Source organism: Phodopus roborovskii, unplaced genomic scaffold (assembly GCF_943737965.1).
Source record: "Phodopus roborovskii unplaced genomic scaffold, PHOROB, whole genome shotgun sequence".
NCBI lineage: Eukaryota > Metazoa > Chordata > Mammalia > Rodentia > Cricetidae > Phodopus > Phodopus roborovskii.
The window spans coordinates 13,981,471-14,003,732 of NW_026125391.1; positions in this window are offsets into that span (position 1 = coordinate 13,981,471).

Genomic DNA, 22,262 nt, shown 5'->3' on the forward strand with positions numbered 1-22,262 from the left:
AGACAGCTATGATCCCTGGGAGTCAGAGATTGATGGGAGTCATCTACATGACACAAATCAAAGTAATGTCTGCCTGAAAGGTTACCAATAGCAGGATGAAGATATTAGAGATAACTGTGGTACATCAATAGTCTGCATGTACGTATATACAAATTATGGTTATGCAGCTATTTTCATACATGTACATAAGACCCCTGTAATTTTCTAATGTATGCTGTAGCTCACAGAAAATAATATTAAAAGTATATTGAAGTAGCCTTAAACTTCTCATGGTTTTAACCACCTCAAAATTACAATGCTCACATGTACACATGTGCACACGTGTGAATACACACACACACACAGAGAGACACAGAGAGAAAGAGAGAGAGAGGGAGAGAGGGAGGGAGAGAGAGACAGAGAGAGAGAGCTTGTGCTTTCTGCTACTTATATCTTTTTATTGTTTGTTCTCATCTGTTCTTCCTTGCATGTTAACATAAACTTCATAATGACCACAGGAAGAATCCTCCAACGGGGTGTTATTGTCATTCCAACATAGATTGTTCTTCATTTGGGGCTTTTCTGGCCCTGAGGAATAGATCCTTGGCCTGATTTAGAGGCTGGTCAGCAGGTAGTCAGGCAAGAAGTGGTTCTAAGGGTTAATCTAAAGGGGAGGCTGCAAAAAGTCCTGGGAAGGAGTGAATAACATTTGTGTACCATGTGATGTGTGTCATGACTTCTTAACTTTCCTTTTGGAAGTACGGAGGTAGTCATGAACAATATGTAAATAAATATATATGACTGTGTTCTAATAACACTTTGCTCAGAAAAAAGTAGGCAAACAAGTCAGTTATATTTGCTCATAAATCACAGCATGCCGACATTATTGTCCACATATTTCTTCATCCAGTGTTACAAACCTTTGAGGTCTTTTAAAATCTTTGGGTTTGGGGTTAGACCAGCAGTATTTCCATGCATTCTTTATTTCATTATTTGATTCTAAATTTCAATCAGTCTGTTTTACTGATGTCTGAAGACATAATCTGTGTAACCAAATAAGCATAAGAGAAAATAATTTTTAAAAGAAACATAGCATCACATAAAATAAAAACAGCATTTCCAACTCTTTGCAAATGTTATCTACAATATTTAAAAAACCCACAGTGTACATTTTGGCTTTTATAGCCTTTATGTTAATAAACATCAGCCTTGGGGTTCCCAGCTCCTCTATGGTATGCATATGGATCATGTACAGAATTACCTAGCGAAATTCAAATAAAAGAGAAGACTTTGAGTCATGCAATAATGCATCTCTTTGCCTCAAGAGAAGGCAAGCATTGAGTTTGCATTCTGTCTGGCCAGATGAGAATTCATTACAGCTTTTCTGTTTCTGTGATCATTTGGCACAAGGTTTTAACAATGTAGTGACTTTATCCAAGGTGTTGAAAAATATAAGTCCCTAGAGTTAATTATAAGCAGATTTGTCCTTGGTAAAAAAAAAATGTGTTTTATTTCAATTACAAATACAAAAAGACTGAATAATGTAATAAAGGTCTCTGGACCAGCGAGTGATGGTCTGGTGTTTTATCCTGTAACCCCAACTGAAAGTATGGCTACTGGAGTACAGGCCTGTGGGCAGGTAACCAAGCTGTGTCCCACAACTTCCCATTACTGTGAACGACTTTACCCATTCTCCTTCTATGCCAGAGGTGTTGCAAGACTAGTGTATTTCACTCTGAGATTTAAAGAGGCAACATTTATTGGGAATTTTATGTTTATTATTATTATTTTTAATTATGTGTAATTGTGTCTGCAAGTGGACATGTGCATGCCAATGCAGATGTCATAGGAGGTCAGAAGTGTTGGATCCCCAGGAACTGAAGTTACAGGCAATTGTGTGCACAGTGGCATGTGTTCTGGAACCTGAGCTCAGGTGCTCTGGAAGATCAACAACCAAGAAGGACCTATTTTTGTTTTCCAAAAAAAAAAGTTTGTGATAGTCTTTCCAAAACACATCTTTAAAATATACTAATGTAATTGTCACTTTTCTTAAGGTTTTAAAGAGGGCATATAGTTTTTATTCTATTGAATGCTTACTCAGTGACACAAAGAGGAAAAACTGGACAACACAATGACAGTTTGATTGAAAAATGAATATATTTTCCTTTAGGTACAAATAATTTTTTTCATGACTTCATGCTTTCTGGAAAATTTTAGATCCTTTTTCTTGAACTGTTTATTATTTATTTGGTCTTGATGCATGCATATATGAAATGTTAGTCTTCTTTATTTGGTCATACTTTGACTATGCACCAGGCTTCTATCTGTTCTTCAGGTATCTGAGCAATTAGAAACAACTTTGTGCCTACACCAAACACTACCATTCTAAACGTATCTCTTCTAATTGAATCACAGCTTTAAGAGTTATCTCTGTAAAAGGGAAATTCTTAATGCACATTCAAATCATATGCCATAGCTGATGGTTCCCTAAAATTGATCCAAGCTGCTCTAGTTGATATGTTCATAGATAACAACATTTACACATTTATTTTCCACCTGTCTTGACTTTGTGGATCTCACTTTAAACTTGAGACAAGTACCTGGAAATTAGGTCAGAAAACATAAGTGCCCCAGCATTCTGAGGAAAGGAGCTATGTCAATGTAAAGCACTGATTTTATTATGAAACCATTTCTTTATTAACTTCCACTTCTGTGCCAACAAATACTCTCCAAATGTTTGATTTTATCTCCAACTGTTTGGCATGTAGCCCACAGCAGTCATCTAATACCTTTGGTAATACACATCAAGCTTGCAAATATTGCATTACTAACTAAAACTTTCACTAAATAATCAAGGGAATCTTAAACATAAAAATAAACCAACAATCTCAACTATGGAAACAATTGAAGCAAAATTGAGAAATCTGAAACCAGGCTTCACAAATAAGAGTTTTCTACTTCTATCTCATAATAATATTCCATTTATTAGGAAGAAGCAGCATAATTTACATCAGATATTATTATTGGTCTAAAACATGTTACATCCCAAGTCTTATCTACAACACACGATCCACCCTACTCATGGGAAAGACATCAGAGGACAGGTAAAGTTTTTTTTCATATAATATATTTATTCTTTTAAATTTTATTTTACATTCCAACTACAGTTCTCCCTCCTACCCATCCTCCAGTGCCCCCCCCCATTTACCTCTCCCCCCCATCCCATCACACACTTCCTCATTTGTAAAGGCTCCCATGAGAAGTCAACATGTGTTGCTTGGGTACCAAGGTGATTGTTGCCTCGTAAAAAGAGTTTGGTAATGAACCTTCTGTTTCTATTGTGTGGAACAATTTGAGGAGTATTGGAATTAGCTCTTCCTTGAATTTCTGGTAGAATCCTGCACTCAAGCCATTTGGCCCTGGGCTTTTTTTTTTTTTTTTTTTTTTTTTTTTTTTTTTTTTGGTTGGTTATAGGTCTATTTAAGTTGTTTATCTGATCTGGATTTAATTTTGGTAAGTGATAGTTATCCAAAAATTTGTCCATTTCCTTTGAATTTTCAAATTTTGTGGAGTACAGGTTTTCAATGTATGACCTGAAAATTGTCTGGATTTCCATAGTGTCCATTGTTATGTCCCCCTTTTCGTTTCTGATTTTGTTAATTGTTTTTTGGTTAGCTTGGATAAAGGTTTGTCTACCTTGTTGGTTTTCTCAAAAAACCAACTCTTTGTTGCACTGATTTTTTTGTATTATTTTCACTTTCAGTGTTTCTAGTATTGGTGTTACATTTAGGAAATGGTCTCCAGTGCCAATGTTCTCAAGGCTATTTCCCACTTTCTCTTCTATAAGGTCCAATGTAGGTGGATTTATGTTGAGATCCTTGATCTACTTTGATTTGAGTTTTGTGCATCTGATAGACATGGATCTATTTGAAGTCTTCTATATGTTGACATCCAGTTTTTGCCAGCATGATTGGTTAAAGATGATTTCTTTTTTCCATTGTACCATTTTGGCTTTTTTTTTTTTCAAAAATCATATGTTCAAATGTGTGTGGATTAATGGCAGGGTCTTTGATTTAATTCCATTGATCAACCAGTCTGGTTTTATTCCAATACCAAGCTGTTTTTATTGCTATAGCTCCAGAGTAGAGTTTGAAGTTAGGGATGGTGATGCCTCCAGAAGTCCCTTTATTGTATAGGATTATTTGAGCTATCCTGGGTTTTCTGTTTTTCTATATGAAGCTGACTATTATTCTTTCCAGGTCTATTAAGAATTGTAATGTTGATTTATACATTGGGTAAAAGTAGTGGATGATCAAATCCTATCACAGGAAAAAAAAACTTGATTATCACATTATGAGAATCCTTCTGGGGGATTTATTCTCTAGCCTGTTATGTTTTCATCTTAGTGGAGGCAGCTGTACTTGTTATCGCATCCTGCCACATCATCTGTCATCTAACTACTGCAGAGAATTCCCTCTGCAGCCCAGGACATTCATGAGTTTATATTACTGCCATAAATTGTGAAACTGTAAGTTCTATACAAATAATTCCATGTCTCTTGTATATATTGCACCAATTGGTTAATCATATAATCTCTACCATGGGATTTCTGGAATGGTTCTATCTTTTAAAACAATGTTTTAGAAGACATTTTTTTTTGACAAAAGTTTTTTAAAGTGAAGTTGACCAATCTGAGGAAAGCTATATGATTAGAATGTATGGTTTTCTTTAATGTCACAATTCAACATAGTGAGTCATTTCTTCAATAGAGTGATTCAAAAGTAAATTCTTACAGCATGGATATAGTAATATTTGTCATATACAAGTTTTTTTAAGGGATCAGTCTATCAAATGAGAGTAGTTGGTTCCTGGACATAAAACTAACTTCCCAGTTCTTCTGCTTCTTTTGGAGGGTTAAATAATATCTATAAGCAAACCCCAAATTCCAAAAGATCCAGCCATTAAGGAGGTGAGTGAGTTTTTTGCAATTGGTACAATTCTCCCACAGGAAAAGTGAAGTATACACATGCTGCTTCACCAACTAAACTTTTTAATTAGTATGATCTACTTTTACCACATTAAGATGAAATGTTCCCGGTGAAATGTCTTACTAGCATGAGAAAGCCTTAGCTCAGAATACAATATTTATGAAACTTTCACCTGATAAAGGACAATTTTTCAAAGCATACACACACACACACACACACACACACACACACACACACACACACACACACACACTAGCAATTAATAGTACTTAACAGGTAGTTAACAAAATGCCCAGTACAAAATTCATCTAAAAGTCAGAGCAAATTAGATGAACTGTGAACCATTTTCTGAAACCTCACTAAAGAAGAGAGGTAGATAACAGGTAGATAAAGGAAAGAGGAGATAAAGGAAAACATTTAATTTGGGTGGCTTGCAGTTTCAGAGGTTAGTCCAGTATCATGGTGGAACATGTAGGCATCTAGGCAGGCATGGTGCTGTTGAAAGAGATGAGAGTTGTATATCTTAATCCACAGGCAACAAGAAGTGAAGTGTGACATTGGGCATAGCACAAGCCTGAAATCACACCCCCACAGACACACTTCCTCCAACAGGTAACACCTTCTAATAGAGACACTCCCTTTAGTGGTCATTTTCTTTCAAACCACCATTGCAGGTATGCATTTAAAATGATGCTTAACCTCACGTAACATTAACCAATCGATATCATTAAAACTAAAACAGGAGAACCACTACATGCCTATTAGTATAAAATCTGGATTAGCAATAACACCAAGTGCTGGAGGCAATGTGGAGGAATAGGAATGCTTATCTATATAGAGCTTGAGAAAATGCAAACTAATGTAATAAAATGGGTAAGCAAATTGCATGACTCTACAAGCTCTTACAAAGCTAAATATAAGCACTCTTTTTGAGTCAGGTGTTACAGTCCTTGGTATTTGCCCATAAGAAATACCAAGGAAAACCTTTGTCCATATAAAAGTGATATGTATTGGAATTTATGGAAAATCTATTCCTAACTACCAAAAAACTGAAGATGTCTTTCAGGGAAATGGACACTAAAATTGTAGTACATTCAGACTATAGTTTATGACTCAGTGCATTTAAAATGAGCTATAATAAACCAAAAGAAATGGAAAGTGCAGAAGTGGTGTGTGTGTGTGTGTGTGTGTGTGTGTGAGCACGTGTGTGCATAAGATGCCCCTCTGAAACCATACTTCCTATGTGAAAAGAAGGGAAGGAAAAAGTCCACAGAGGGCAGAGTTGGAGACAGTGGGGAAGTAAGGAAAAGTAGAAAGAGAACATAGGATTTTTCAGGCAGTAAAAACAACCTTTATTGATCATCATCTACATCATGTACAAAAGTTACTTTACTGTAAACTGAGTACTTTGGGTGATTATGATGTGTCATTTTTAATAAATGTGCCATTTTGATAATGTAGTTGGAGATGCTGTACATGTGTAAGGAAAGGGGGATGTGTGAAATTTTTGTACTTTGCTTTTAATTTCTCTGTGAAACTGTCATCATTAATTAATAGCAACATGTTTTATTTAAAAATAAATGCTATATTTGACATGAATTAATTACTTTAAGATTTCTTTAAGAAAACCAACACCATGTTTGTAAGTCCATTTTGCAAGAAGAGAACAAAAGTCCCCAAAAATTGTGCTCTGATCTTCACACATGAGCCACTCTCACACATGTACACAAAAACAATGAATGATATAAAACTATGCAAAACCTATACAATTGTTCATAAATCTCTATATTCAGGGGAACTAACAGGCCATGTGTCAACAGATAGTTCAATGAACTACTTTGGTGATGTCAAACAAGATAACCCACCATGTAACATAATCTGGCTATGAATAACTGGAGATTTACTATGCATTAAAGAAATTCAATTTTGAATTTATACTGTCTGTAATTTATTTCATACTCATTTATTCATAATTATAAGCAAGACGTTTGCCTGATGCCAAAGCCAACTCAATAATGAAGGGTTTTGGCAACTGGTCCACTTGAATATAGAAGATCCCATTAATACGCATGTATGAGGCAAATGACAGACAAGAAGTTAGGCTGTACCTTTTCATCATGGCTGCAATTGTTGCATGTCTGTAATACCAAGTTTCCTTAAATAATGGTATGTGTTATTAGTGTTCCCTAAATTAATGCTATGTACTCATTTTTTGATTTATGCTTTTTAGTTTGTTTTATATTTTTCTTAATTTATATATCAATCACAGTTCCCTCTCCGTCAGACATTCACATGCCTACAGACCCCCATCACAAACCATTCCCCACCCACACTACACAGGGAGGGTGAGAACTTCCAGGTGAGATCATTAAAATCTGTCAAATCATTTTGGGTAGGGCCTAAGCCCTCCCTTGTATCGCTAGGCTAAGGGAGTATCCCTCCATGGGAGATGTGCTCCCAAATTCTTTTCATGCACCAGGGACACATCCTGGTTCTACTGTCAGAGGTCCCATTGACTGTTCAGGCCTTTTTGTTTTTCTTTTTTTTTTTTTAATTTACTTTTTTATTTTACATGTTGATCCCAGTTCCCTCTCCCACCCACCCTTCCTCCCTCTTACCCTCTCCCCCACCCCCCACATGCATGCGAACACCCTCCTCTCCCACCTCCCCACCCACACTCCACATTTAGGGCTATGCCATCCAGGTGGGGTCATGTAAATCTGACAAGTCATTTGAAGTAGGGACTAGGATTTATCTCCTGTCTCTAGGTTAAGGGAGTATCCCTCCATGGAGGATGTGTCCCCTAGGTCCTTTTGTGCACCATGGGTACATCCCACTGTCTGAGGTCCCCTAGACTGCTCAGTCCTTCTGGCTGAGACCCATGTTCAGGGGGTCTGAGTCAGTCTCATGCTGGATTCCCAGCTATCAATCTGGGGGTCCGTTAGTTCCTCCTTCTTTAGGTCAGCTGTCTCTATGTGTTTCTGCAGTGTGGTCTTGTCCTCTCTCTCTGTATCTGGATTCTAGTTCAACTCAGTGTTTAGTTATGGGTGTTTGCTCCTGTTTCCCAGAGGTACTATATGAGGCTCCATGATGGTGGATAAGTTAGTTGTTGATCTCAATATCAAGAAAGGGCATTTATGGTAGCCTTTCCACTGTTGCTCAAATTGTTAGTTGGTGGCACTCTTGTAGGCCTCTAGAAATTTCTCTAGGTTCAGTTTTCTCTTCAAACCAATAATGGCTCCCTCATTTATGTTCTATCTATCTATCTATCTATCTATCTATCTATCTATCTATCTATCACCTGTCTTCTATTTCTCCCCCTGACTCAATCTTCCTAGTCCCACGTGCTTTCCTCTTTTTCCCTTCTCTTTCTCCTAGTTCCTTCTCCATTCACTGCCCCCCACACAATTCCCATATGCTCTGGGGGACTTGTGCCTCCCCCCTTCTCTGAGGACCTTATATGAATCTCTCAGAATCCTCCTTGTATCTTGATTCCTCTGGCGGTGTGAATTATAGGCTGGTGATCCTTTGCTCTATGTCTACAATACATGTATGAGGGAGTATATACCATGTTCCTCTTATTGTGACTGGGTTACCTAATTCAGGATGGTTTCTTCAAGATCCATCCACTTACTTGCGAATTTCTAGATTCCATTATGTTTTTCATTGTGTAGATGTGCCACATCTTCTTTATGCATTCTTCAGTTGAGGAGCATATAGGTTGCTTCCGGGTTCTTGCTATTACAAACAATGCCACTACAAACATACTTGAACACATGTCTTTGTTGCATGGATGTGGGTCATTTGGGTATATGCTTAAGAGGGGGATTGTCGAGTCCTGTGGTAAACTAATTCCCATTTTCCTGAGGAACCGCCATACTGATCTCTAAAATGGCTGTACCAGTTTGTACTCCCACCACCAGTGGAGGAGTGTTCCCCTTTGTCCACATCCTCTCCAGCTTAAATTTTCATTGGTATTTCTAATTTTGGCCATTCTGGCAGGAGTAAGATGGTATCTCAAAGTTGTTTTGATTTGCATTTCCCTGATAGCTAAGTATCTTGAGCACTTTCTTAAGTGTCTTGCTTTCTTTGTTATTTCCTCTATTGATAATTCTCTTTTCAGTTCTGTACCCCATTTTTAATAGGGGTTATTTGGTGGGGTTTTTTTTTTTTTTGACTAGTTTCTTGATTTCTTTGTAAATTTTGGAGATCAGCCCTTTGTCAGATGTAGGATTGGTGAAAATCTTTTCCCAGAATTAGGGCTGCCATTTTGTCATGTCTACTATGTCCTTTGCCTTACAGAAGCTTCTTAGTTTGAGGAGGTCCCATTTATTAATTTTGATCTCAGGGTCTGTGCTATAGGAATTATGTTCAGGAAGCACTCTCCTATACCAATTTGTTCAACAATACCTCCTACTTTCTATTCTAAGAGGTTCAGTGTGGCTGGATTTATTTTCAGGTCTTTGATCCATTTGGACTTGAGTTTTGTGAGTGGTGATAGACATGGGTCTATCTGCAGTCTTCTAAACACCATCATCCAATTGTGCCAGCACCATTTGTTGAAGATGCTTTCTTTTGTCCATTGTATACTTTTAGCTGCTTTGTCAAATATCAGGTGTTCGTATCAAGGTTAATATCAGGGCTTTCGATTCAATTCCATTGGTCTACCTGTCTATTTTTGTGCCAATACCAGGCTGTTTTCAGGACTATAGCTCTGTAGTAGAGCTTAAAGTCAGAAAGGGTGATGCCTCCTGAAGTTCCTTTATTGTACAGGGTTGTTTTGGCAATCCTAGATATTTTGTTTTACCATATAAAGTTTATTATTATTCTTTCAAGGTCAGTGAAGAATTGTGCTGGGATTTTAATGGGGATTTCATTGAATCTGTAGATTGCTTTTGGCAAGATTGCCATTTTTACTATATTTAGCCTACCTATCCAAGAGCATGGGAGATCTTTCCATTTTCTGGTATCTTCTTTAATTTCTTTATTTAGAGCCACAATGTTCTTATTATATATGTCTTTCACTTGTTTGGTAAGCCTTACCCCAAGATACCTTATGTTATTTGTGGCTATTGTAAAGGGTGATGTTTCTCTGATTTCTTTCTCAGCCCCTTTGTCATGGGAATAAAGTAGGGCTACTGATTTTTTTTTTTTTGAGTTTTTCTTGTATCCTGCTACTTTCTGGAGGTGTTTATCAGCTGTAGGAGTTCCCTGGTAGAGTTTTTTTGGATCACTTCTGTAAACTATCATATCATCTGCAAATAGAGACACTTTGACTTCTTTCTTTCCAATTTGGATCCTCTTGATCTCCTTTTTGTTGTCTTATAGCTTTAACTGGTACTTCAAGTACAATATTGAAGAGATATGGAAAGGGCAGCCTTGTCTTGTTCCTGATTTTAGAGGAATCGCCTTAAGCTTCTCTCCATTCAGTTTGATGTTGGCAGTTGGTTTACTGTATATTGCTCTTATTATGTTTAGACCTTTATCATGAAAGGATGTTGAATTTTGTAAAAGGCTTTTTCAGCATGTAAGGAGATGATCATGTGGTTTTATTTTTTGAGTTTGTTTATATAGTGGATCACGTTGATAGATTTTCCCATGTTACACCATTCCTACAACCCAGTTGTAGGATGAAGTAGGATGAAGCCTACTTGGTCATTGTGGATGATTTCTCTGATGTATTCTTGGATTCAGTTTTCCCAGTATTTTATTGAGTATTTTTTCATCCATGGTCATCAGGAATATTGGTCTGTAGTTTTCTTTCTTAGTTGTGTGTTTGTGTGGCTTGGATACCAAGGTTATTCTGGCTTCGTAAAAAGAATTTTGTAATGAACCTTCTGTTTGTATTGTGTGGAACAATTTGAGGAGTATTGGTATTAGCCCTTCCTTGAATTTTTGATAGAATCCTGCACTCAAACCATCTGGCTCTAAGCTTTTTTTGGTTGGAAGTCTTTCAATGACTGCTTCAATTACCTTTGGGGTTATAGGTCTATTTAAGTTGTTTGTCTGTTCTTGATTTAATTTTGGTAAGTGATAATTATCCAGAAATTTGCCCATTTCCTTTGAATTTTCAAATTTTGTGGAGTACAGATTTTAAAAGTATGACCTGAAAATTGTCTGGATTTCTTCTGTGTCTGTTGTTATGTTCCCCTTTTCGTTTCTGATTTTGTTAATTTGCATGTTCTCTCACTGCTTTTTCATTAGTTTGGATAAAGGTTTGTCTAGCTTGTTGATTTTCTTGAAAAACCAACTCTTTGTTGCTTTGATTTTTTTTTATATTGCTTTCCTGGTTTCTATTTTATTGATTTCAGCCCTCAAATTGATTATTTCCTGGTGTCTATTCCTTCGGGGTGAGTTTGCTTCTTTTTGTTCTAAGGTGTTCAGTTGTGCAGTTAATTCTCTAATGTGACTATCCTCTGTTTTCTTCATATGGGCACTTAGTGCAATGAACTTCCCTAGTAACACTGCTTTCAAGGTGTACCATAAGTTCAGGTATGTTATGTCCTCATTCTCGTTTAATTTTAGGAAGTCCTTAAATTCTTTATTTTTTCTTTGACCCAGGTATGAGGTATGCTGTAGTTTTGCATTGTTCAGTTTCTATAAGTTGGTAGAATTTCTAGATTTGTGTTGTTGATGAATTCTGATTTTAAAGCATGGCCGTCTGATAATATACAGGGGACTATTACAATTCTTTTTTATCTGTTGAGGTTTGTTATGTCACCTAGTATGTGGTCGATTTTAGAGAAGGTTACATGTGGAGCAGAGAAGAAGGTATATTCTTTTGTATTTGGATTGAATGTTCTATAGATGTCTGTTAAACCCAATTGAGACATAACTTGTTAGTTCTTTTGTTTCTTTGTTAAGTTTCTGACTGGTGATCCTGTCTAGTGGTGAGAGTGGCATGTTGAAGTCTCCCACTATAAGTGTGTGAGGTTTAATGTGAGGTTTAAGTTGTAATAGCATTCTTTTACTAATGTTGCTGCCTTTGTATTTGGGGCATAGATGTTCAGAATTGAGACTTTGTGTTGATGGATTTCTCCTTCAATGAATGCGAAATGACCATCTCCATCTCTTTTGATTAATTTTCATTTGAACTCTAACTTGTTAGATATCAGGATAGCCACACCTGCTTCTTCTTGAGCCCATATGATTGGAAGATCTTTCCCAGCCCTTTACCCTTAGGTAATGTGTATCTTTAAAACTTAGATGTGTTTCTTGTATGCAGCACAAGGATGGATTCTGTCTTCGTATCCATTCTGTTAGCCTATGTCTTTTTATAGGCGAGTTAAGATCATTAATGTTGAGGGAGAGTAAAGATCATTGATTGTTAATGCTTGTTTGTTTTAGATTTGTTGTTCGCAGTGGTATTGTGGGTATATTTGTCCTGATTTACCCTTGGGTTCTGGTGAAGTGGGATTATCTATTGCCTATGTCTTTGTGAGCATAGTTAACTTCCTTGGGTTGGAGGTTTCCTTCCAAAACTTTCTCAGGGTTGAATTTGTAGATATGTATTATGAAAATATGGATTTGTCATTAAATATCTTGTTTTCTCCATCTATAGAGATTGAGAGTTTTGCTGGGTATAGTAGCTTGGGGTGGCATCCGTGGACTCTTAGTATTTGTAGAACATCTATCAAGGACCTTCTGGCCTTCAGGGTTTCCATGGAGAAGTCAGGTGTAATTTTGATATGTCCTAGTTTATATGTTACCTGTCCTTTTTCCTTTGCTGCTCTTAATATTCTTTCTTTATTCTTATGTTTTGATTATTATGTGTCGCAGGGTCCTTTTTTTTTTTTTTTTTTTTTTAACTCCAGTTTTTGGTGTTTGGTATGCTTCTTGTACTTTCTTGGGCATGTCCTTCTTCAGATTATGAAAGTTTTCCTCAATGATTTTGTTGAATATGTTTTCTGCACCTTTGAGCTGGGCTTCCTCTCTACCTATTATTCTTAGGTTTGGCTTTTTCACAGTGTCCCACACACATTTCCTGGATGTTTTGTGTTAAGGATTTGTTGTATTTACGATTTTGTTTGGTCGATGAATCAATTTCCTCATTTATCTTCAGCACCTGAAGTTCTTTCTTCCATCTCTTGAATTCTGTTGGTTATGCTCGCATCTGTAGTTCCTGACCATTTGCTCAGTTTTTCTATTTCCAGCGTTCCTTCGGTTTTTGTTTTCTTTATTATCTCTATTTCAGTTTTCAAGTATTGAACCATGTCCTTCATTTGTTTAATTGTTTTTTATTGGCTTTCTGTATTTTCTTTAAGAAATTTGTTCATTTCTTCCAATTTTTTCTTCCATTTCTTTAAGGGATTTTGTCACATTGTCTTTGAGGACCTCTATCTTTTTTATGATGATAATTTTTAAGTCATTCTCTTCTGCTTCATTAGATTTGGGGTGTTCAGGTCTAGTTGGTGTAGATTCCCTAGATTCTGGTGGTGTTATGCTTGTCTTTCTATTGTTAGGTGTTTTCTTGTATTGCCATCTTCCCATAGCTTCTTCCAGTAAGTGTTGGTAGGGTCTCTCCCTCTCTCTATGGTACTCCCCAGGTGGGCTTATGTGGGTCAGAGGTTTGATGTCTATAACTCTGGGTGCTCCAAGTTCTCTAGGAGGTCTCTCCACAGGCAGGGGCCTGGTGATGGGGGTCAAAAATCAGGCTCCAGCAGAAGACTGGCAATGGGAGTTAAAGATCCCAAAGGCTGGGACTCAGGATGTTCCTTAAGCTGATAGGCAGATCTAGCCTGGGCCTGGCACTCTCCAGCTGAGGCCTCTTTGGCAGAGGCCCTATGATGGGGGTCAAGGATCCAGCTAGCAGGAATTCAGAGTGGCCCTGCAGGGATAGGTGGATCTCTGGGAGGGGCCCAGAGCTCCAGTAGGGGACTGGCGGTGGGGGTCAGAGACCTGGAAGGTGGAAATTACGGGTGGATAGGCAGGTCTAGTGTACTCAGAGCAGCTCCAGGAAGTTCCCTGAAAGTGGCAAGATTGTTGGCTCCACCCTCTGTCTTAGTGCTCAACCACAGAGGTGGGACAGTAGGCAGGGTACGGCACAGGGTAGGGAGAGGGCAGGCTCTTGGTGGGGGTGGGTGGGGGTGTATCAGAGCTCCAAGAGTGCTCTCCATGGGGACAGGACACAGGGGCAGTGAGATCTGGGGTCAATCCAGGGAGTTCCCAGAGAAGGGTGTGGGGAAGAGTCCACCCAAATTGGTCCCAGACTTGCCTCTAGCCAAGGCCTGGCGATGGGGGTCAAAGACAGTGGGGGGGGGGTCAAAGACTGGGACTGTTAAGGCCTTCTGACCAAGACCCAATTTCAGAGGGTCTGCTCCATTCTATGCTGGTTTCCCAGCTATCACTCTGGGGTTCATGGTCAGCTGTCTCTGGGTTTCTGCATCCTGGTCTCACCCCTTTCTCATCACTTTCTCCTCTCTGCAACTGGATTACAGGAGTTAGGCTCAATGTTTAGCTGTGGGTGTCTGCTTCTGCTTCCATCAGCTACTGGACAGCATATAAGGTATTTATCAATCTCATTATCAGGGAAGGGTATTTAAGGCAACCTCTTCACTATTGCTTAAATTGTTAGTTGGGGTCAGTCTTGTAGGTCTCTAGACATTTCCCTAGTGCCTGACTTCTCTTCAAATCTATAATGGCTCCCTCTATTATGGTATCTCTCTCTCTCTCTTTTATTTTCTGTCCTCTATTCCTCCATCGACTCAATATTCCTCATCCCTCATGTTCTCCTCTCCCCTTCTTTACCCCTTCTCTTTCTCATAACTCCCTCTCCATTCATTTCCCCTTCCTCCACTCCCAATATGTTCAGGAGATCTTGTCCCTTTCCCCTTCTGTGGGGGACCATGTATGTCTCTCTTAGGGTCCTCCAAAGCTGTCCTTTCTCTCCAGATATCTTCAGTATTGTGCTTGGAGTTCTAGATAGAGCAATAAGACAACAAAAGGAGATAAAAAGGCATACAAATTGGAAAGGAAGAAGTAAAAAAGTCACTATTTGCAGATGATATGATAGTTACACAAGTAACCTGAAAAAGTCTACCAGAGAACTCCTACAGCTGATAAACACCTTCAGCAAAGTGACAGGATGCAAGATTAACTCAAAAATAATCAGTAGCCCTACTATATACAGATGATCAAGGGGCTGATCATCACCCTTTACAATAGCCACAAACAACATAACGTATCTTGTGGTAACTCTAACCAAAGAAATGAAAGGACTATATAGCAAGAATTTTGCATCTTTAAAGACAGAAATTAAAGAAGATACCAGAAAATGAAAATATCTTCCAAGCTCTTGTATAGATAGGATCAACATAGTAAAAATGGAAATGTGGCCTAAAGCAATCTACAAATATAATGCAATCCCAATCAAAATCCCAGCACAATTCTTCACAGACCTTGAAAAGATAATCCTCAACTTAATATGGAAATCAGAAGAACCAGGATATCCAAAACAATCCTGTACAATAAATGAACTTCCGGAGGCATCACCATCCCAGCTGTCAGCTCTAGTCCTGAAAACAGCTTGGTATTGGCACAAAAATATACAGGTAGACCAATGGAATCAAATTGAAAATTCTGATATTAACCAACACACCTACAAACACCTGATTTTTGACAAAGAAGCTAAATTTATACAATTGAAAAAAGAAGACTGCAGATAAATCCATATCTATCACTATGCACAAAACTTAAGTTCAGATGGATCAAAGACATTAACATGAATCCAGCCACACTGAACCTCTTAGAAGAGAAAATGTCAGGTACCCTTGAATGAATTGGTATAGGAGACTGCTACCTGAACCAGTAGCACAGACACTGAGATAAACAATTAATAAATGGGACCTCCTGAAACTGAGAAACTTCTATAAAGCAAAGAATACAGTAAACAAGACAAAAACAGCAGCCCACAGAGTGGGAAAAGATCTTCACCAACCCCACATCTAACAGAGAGCTGATCTCCAAAATATATAAATAATTCAAGTTGCTAGTTAAGAAAACACCAAATAAACCAATTATAAAGTGGAGTACAGAACTAAACACAGAATTCTCTATAGAGGAACCCAAAATAGCCAAAAAAAAAAAAAAAAACCAGAAAACAAAAAGCAAAACAAACAAACAAACAAACAAAAAACGCTTAAGAAAGCGCTCAACATCCTTAGCCATCAGGGAAATGCAAATCAAAACAACTCTGAGAAAACATCTTACTCCTGTCAGAATTGTTAAAATCTGAACCACCAATGACAGTTTATCCTGGGGAGGATGTGAAGAGTTGGGAACACTCCTTGGCTGCTGGTGGGAAAGCAAACTTATAAAGCCATTTTGGAAAAAAGTATGCCAGTTACTCAGGAAAATGGGAATTCATCCACCACAGGACCTGGCAATCCCCCTTTTAGGCATATACCCAAATAATCCAAATCTATGCAACAAAGACATCTGTTCAACTATGTTCATAGCAGCATTATTTGTAATAGCTAGAACCTGGAAACAACCTAGATGCTCCTCAACTAAAGAATAGATGAAGAAAATATGGTACTTTACACAATGGAGTACTACATAGTAGGGAAAACGAAACAAACAAAAAACAACAATGGAATCCTGAAATTTGCTGGCAAATGAATGGAACTAGAAGAAACCATCCTAAGGTAAACCAGTCACAAAAATATGAACATGGTATGTACTCACTCATATATGAATTTTAGACATAGAGCAAAGGTTCACCAGTCTACAATTCACATTGCCAGAGAAGCTATGCACTCTTATATTGGTAACATATGTCATCAACTCAGTTTTATATGTCACTCCAGGGGCACTAGAGAAATAACACAGTAGTGGAGTCTGAATCAGAGGTTTTTTTGTTTGTTTGTTTGTTTTTTACATTTTAAATCTCCATATAAAGATAAAAGAACTGTAATATAAGCCCATATGCAAGCAGGCAATGATAATCCACTGAAAACAAAGGGCTTAGAGGTATTTACATCAACATGGAGGAGTGATAGGCTATAACACTCTGAGAGAACATATGTGGCAGCCCAAGACATGCCTATGTTGACAAGATTGAATGTATGTGAATGTTCAATCTAATGAAGCAGTCATGATGAAATTAAGGTATGTGACAAGATTGAGAACTAAGTGCCTGATACATAGATTTAAAAAATGCAAAACAGTATTTATTTGAAAATAAGTAAATGTGATCCAAGAGTTGATTGCAGCAATTGAAATAATGTGAAGGGAGACAAGTTGGTGATAACTTCACCTGTAGTTTCCACCCTACATTTGGATTCTCTGAACTATGTATATTTGTAACATTAATATACTATCTTCAATAATAAAAGTAAGAGTGAAGTAAAAGTATTATCCTAATAATCTAGATACAAGTTGAATAAAGGTTTAAGTGCACCATTTGGCTGGATTTTAATGTCATAAAAAATAAATAAATAAAACTTCTGTGAAGTCCCAGTTTCATCCAGAGAAAAGAGCACACACTTTGCCCCAGCACATTTGAATCCTGTGTATGTTCCAACATTGTATCAAACTCTTCTTCTGTTTACCAACATTGGATTTATTTTGTTTAAAGTTTTATACTTGGAATATTATTCAATATTTCAATAACTGAAAAATCCATTTGAAAACTGGTAGTGAAGAGGTACAAAATTCATTTTTAATTCCATTATCCAGGAGTAATCTTCATGTGAACAACAAATGTTCATAAAATTAAACAGAAAAAAAAAACAAGCCTTAATTCCAGATAGTCTGATACAAACTTGAGTGGCACTAGAGTTTCCAAAATAGATTTAAGAATCAAAATATACATTAAGATATTTAACTGTAACACAAGCTAATATTTTAGACTCGTGTAACTTGATTCTTTCTTGATTATCTTCATGAAGTGATGGTAGATGAGGTAGGGAAGGAAATTAAAAGCTTTTCTCTTGTGCATCACAGACATTTTCATCCTTTCCTTGCACAACATAATCTAGTTGTAATGATTATCTAAATTATACTATTATTAATAAAAACTTGAGAGTCAGATATGGAATTGTAACCTGATTGATCAATCCAAATTACCCATAAATGTTTTAACCCCTCCCTAGTACTCCTGTGCCTCTCTGTATAGCATGTGCCCTCCAAAACCACTATGGCTGATTCTGGTCAGCTAGTAGCTAGCTCCACCCTCTGATTCAAGGTAAACCTTATTGGCAGTCTTGAGCATGTCAGAGTATGAACAAAACATCCCACAACATCTACTGATCTTCCAATACTTAAATTCTATAGCTTCAAATCTTACAAGATATGAACTCATCTAATTCTCCTTCTGAGGATGATCTAAGCATTCCTCTTAGGGTCCTCCTTGTTACCTAGTTTCTCTGGAGCTGTGGATTGTAGCCTGGTTTTCCTTTGCTTTACATCTATGATATACTTCTGAGTGAATACATACCATGGTTGTGTTTGTGGCTCTGGATTACCTAACTCAGACTGATTTTTTTTTCTAGTTCCCTCCATTTGTCTGCAATTTTCATGGTGGCATTGTTTTTTTACCATTGAATAGTACTCCATTGTATATATAAACATACATTTTCTTCACCCATTCTTCAGTTGAGAGGCATTAAGGTTGTTTCCAGGTTCTGACTATTACAAAAGCTGCTGCTATGAACATAGTTGAGCAAGTGTTCTTGTCAGATGATTGAGCATGCTTTGGGTATATTCTCAAGAATGATATTACTGGATTATGAGAGAGATTGATTCCAATTTTCTGAAAAACTTCCATACTGATTTTTCCAAAAGTGGCTGTACAAGTTTGCACTCCCACCAGCAGTGGAGTCTTCCCTTTACTCCAAATCCTCTCCAACATAGGCTATCAGTGTTTTTGATCTTAGTAATTCTGACAGATGTAAGACAGTATCTCAGAGTTGTTTTGATTTGCATTTTCCTGATAATTAAGGATGTTGAGGAACTCCTTAAATGTCCTTCAGCTATTTGAGATTCTTCTCTTGTGGATTCTCTGTTTAGATCTTTACCCCATATTTTAATTGGATTATTTAGTATTTTGAAATCTAGTTTCTTTAACTACTTTCCTATTTTGGAGATCTGCCCTCTGTCAGATATGGTGTTGGTGAAGATCTTTTCTCAATCTGCAGGCTGTCAACATTGTCCTTTGCCCTACAGAAGCTTTTCAGTTTCAGGGGGTCCCATTTATTGATTATTGCTCTTAATGTCTGTGTAACTGGTATTATATTTAAGAAGTGGCTTCCTGTGCCCATGCATTCAAGGCTACTTCCCACTTTATCTTCTATCAGCTTCAGTGTAACTGGAATTATGTTGAGGTCTTTGATCCACTTGAATTTGAGTTTTATGCGTGGGAATAGATATGAATCTACTTGAATTTTTCTACATGTTGACCTCCAGTTACAACAAGACCATTTGTTGAAGATTTTTATTTGTTTGTTTGTTTCCACTGTACAATTTTGGTTTCTTTGTCAAAAGTCACGTGTTCCTAGGTGGCAATTAACATAAAGTTGTTTAACTCAATTCCATTGATCCATGCATCTGTTTTTATGTCAATAAAAAAAAGCACTGTTTTTTTGTTTTTTTTTTTGTTTGTTTGTTTTTGTTTTTTGTTTTTGTTTTTTTTACTACAGCTCTATAGTAGAGCTTGAAGCCAAGGATGACGATGCCTTCAGAAGTTCCTTTATTGAACATGATTGTTTTAGCTAACTCCTAGGTTTTTTGTTTTTTCCATATGAAGTTGAGTATTATTCTTTCCAGGTCTGTGAAGAACTGTGTTGAGATTTTGATGGGAATTGCATTGAATGTGTAGATTCATTTTGGTAAGACTACCACTTTTACTGTGTTGATCCTACCTATCTAAGACCATGGGAGATTTTTCTATTTTCTGATATCTTCTTCAGTTTCTTTCTTCAAAGACTTAAAGTTCTTGTCATACAGGTCTCTCACTTATTTGGTTACAGGTGCCCGAGATACTTTATATCATTTGTGGCTATTGTAAAGGACAATGTTTTTCTGATTTTTTTCCTCAGCCCATTTATCATTTCTATATAGGAAGAATACTAAATGTTTTTAGTTAACTTTGTATCTAGCCACATTACTGAAGGTATTTATCAGATACCGAAGTTCCCTGGTAGAACTTTTGGAGTCACTTATTGTACACTAACATATCATCTGCAAATAGCTAAATTTTGACCACTTCTACTCTAATTTGTATCCCCTTGGTTTCCTTTTGTTTTCTTCTTGCTCTAGCTAGAACTTGCAGTACTGTATTGAATAGATATGGAGAGAGTAGGAAGCCTTGTCTTGTTCCTAATTTTAGTAGGGTCGCTTTGAACTTCTCATCATTTAATTAGATATTGGCTGACAGATTTGCTGTAAATTGCCTTAATTATGTTTAGATATGTTCCTTGTGTCCCTGATGTCTCCAAGACCTTTATCATGAATGGGTGTTAGATTTAGTCAAAGGCTGTTTTTTGGCATCTAATGAGATGATCATGTGCTTTTTTTCATTCAGTTTTTTTATATGGTAGATTACACTGACAGATTTTCATATGTTGAACCATCCTTGTATCTCTAGGATGAAACCTATTTGATCAAGGTGGGTAATTTTTTCATATATTTTCGTGAGTTCCATTTGCAAATATTTTATTGAGTACTTTGCATCAATGTTCATGAGGGAGATTGGTCTGTAATCCTCTTTCTTTGTTGAATTTTTATATCGTTTGGTTATCAGGGTAATTGTAACCTGATAAAAAAAGTTTGGCCATGTCCCTTCTATTTCTATTGTGTGGAACAATTTGAGGAGTATTGGTATTATCTCTTCTTTGAATTCTGGTAGAATTCTGCACTGAAACCATGTGGCCCTGGGACTTATATGGTTGGAGTTTTAATGGCTACTTCTATTTCTTTATGGGTTATAGGTCTTTTTAAAGTCCGTACCTGGTCTTGATTTAATTTTGGTTTGTGGTACCTATCCAGAAAATTGTCTATTGAAATTTTGCCTGAAGATTCTCTGGATTTCCTCTGTGTCTGTTGTTATGTCCCCTTTTCATTTCTGATTTTGTTCAGTTGGATATGCTCTTTTTCTGCCTTTTGATGAGTTCAGATAAGGGTTTGCCTTTCTTGTTGATTTTCTCAAAGGACCAACTCTTTGTTTCCTTGATTCTTTTTATTGTTCTTTTTGTTTGTATTTTATTGATTCCAGTCCTCAATTTGATTATTTCTTGGCCTCTACTCCTGGGTTTGTTTGCTTCTTTTTGTTCTAGAGCTTTCAGGTGTGCATTTAAGTCATTAGTGTGAGATTTATCTAAATTCTTTATGTGGACACCTAGTGCTATGATCTTTCCTCTTCACTGCTTTCCCAGTGTCCCATAAATTTGGGTATATTGTATATTCATTTTTATTGAATTCTAGGAAGTCTAATTTCTTTCCTTATTTCTTTCTAGATCCAGTTGTGATTCAGTTGAGATTTATTCAATTTCAATGAGTTTGTAGGGTTTCTGTAATTTGTGTTGTTGTTGTTGTTGTTGTATTGTAACTTTAAGCCATGGTGATCTCATAAGACACAGGGTGTTATTCCAATTTTTTGTATCTATTGAAGTTTGCTTTGTAACTAAGTATGTGGATAGTTTTAAAGAAGGTTGCATGTGGTGCTAAGAAGAAGGTATTTATTTGTGTTTGGGTGGGATGTTCTATAGATATCTGTTAAGCCCATTTGAGTTTTAGCTCTCTTATTTCTCTGTTAAATTTCCATCTGGCAGCTCTGTTCACTGATGAGAGTACAGTGTTGAAGTCTTCCACTATAAGAGTGTGGGTTTTGATGTGTGGTTCACATTTCAATAATGTTTCTTTTACATATGTGAGTGCCCTTGTATTTGGGCATAAGTGTTCAGAATTGAGACTTCATCCTGATATATTTTCCTGTGATAAATATGAGATATCCTTCTCCATCTCTTTTAATTAATTTTAGTTTGAAGTCTATATTATTAGACATTAGGATAGCTACACAAGCTTGTTTCTTAGATCCATTTGATTTGGAAGTCTTTTCCAGCCCTTTTCTCTGAGGTAATGTCTGTCTTTGAAGGTGAGCCGTGTTTCTTGTATGCAAGAGAAGGACAGCTCGTGTTTTTATATCCATCCTGTTAGCCTGTGTTTTTTTATAGATGAATTGAGTTCATTGATATTAAAGTATATAAATGACAAGGGATTTTTAATTCTTGTTATTTTTTGTTTTGGTGAAAGTGTGTGTTTCCCTTCTTTGGGATCTACTAACATGGGGTTATTTAT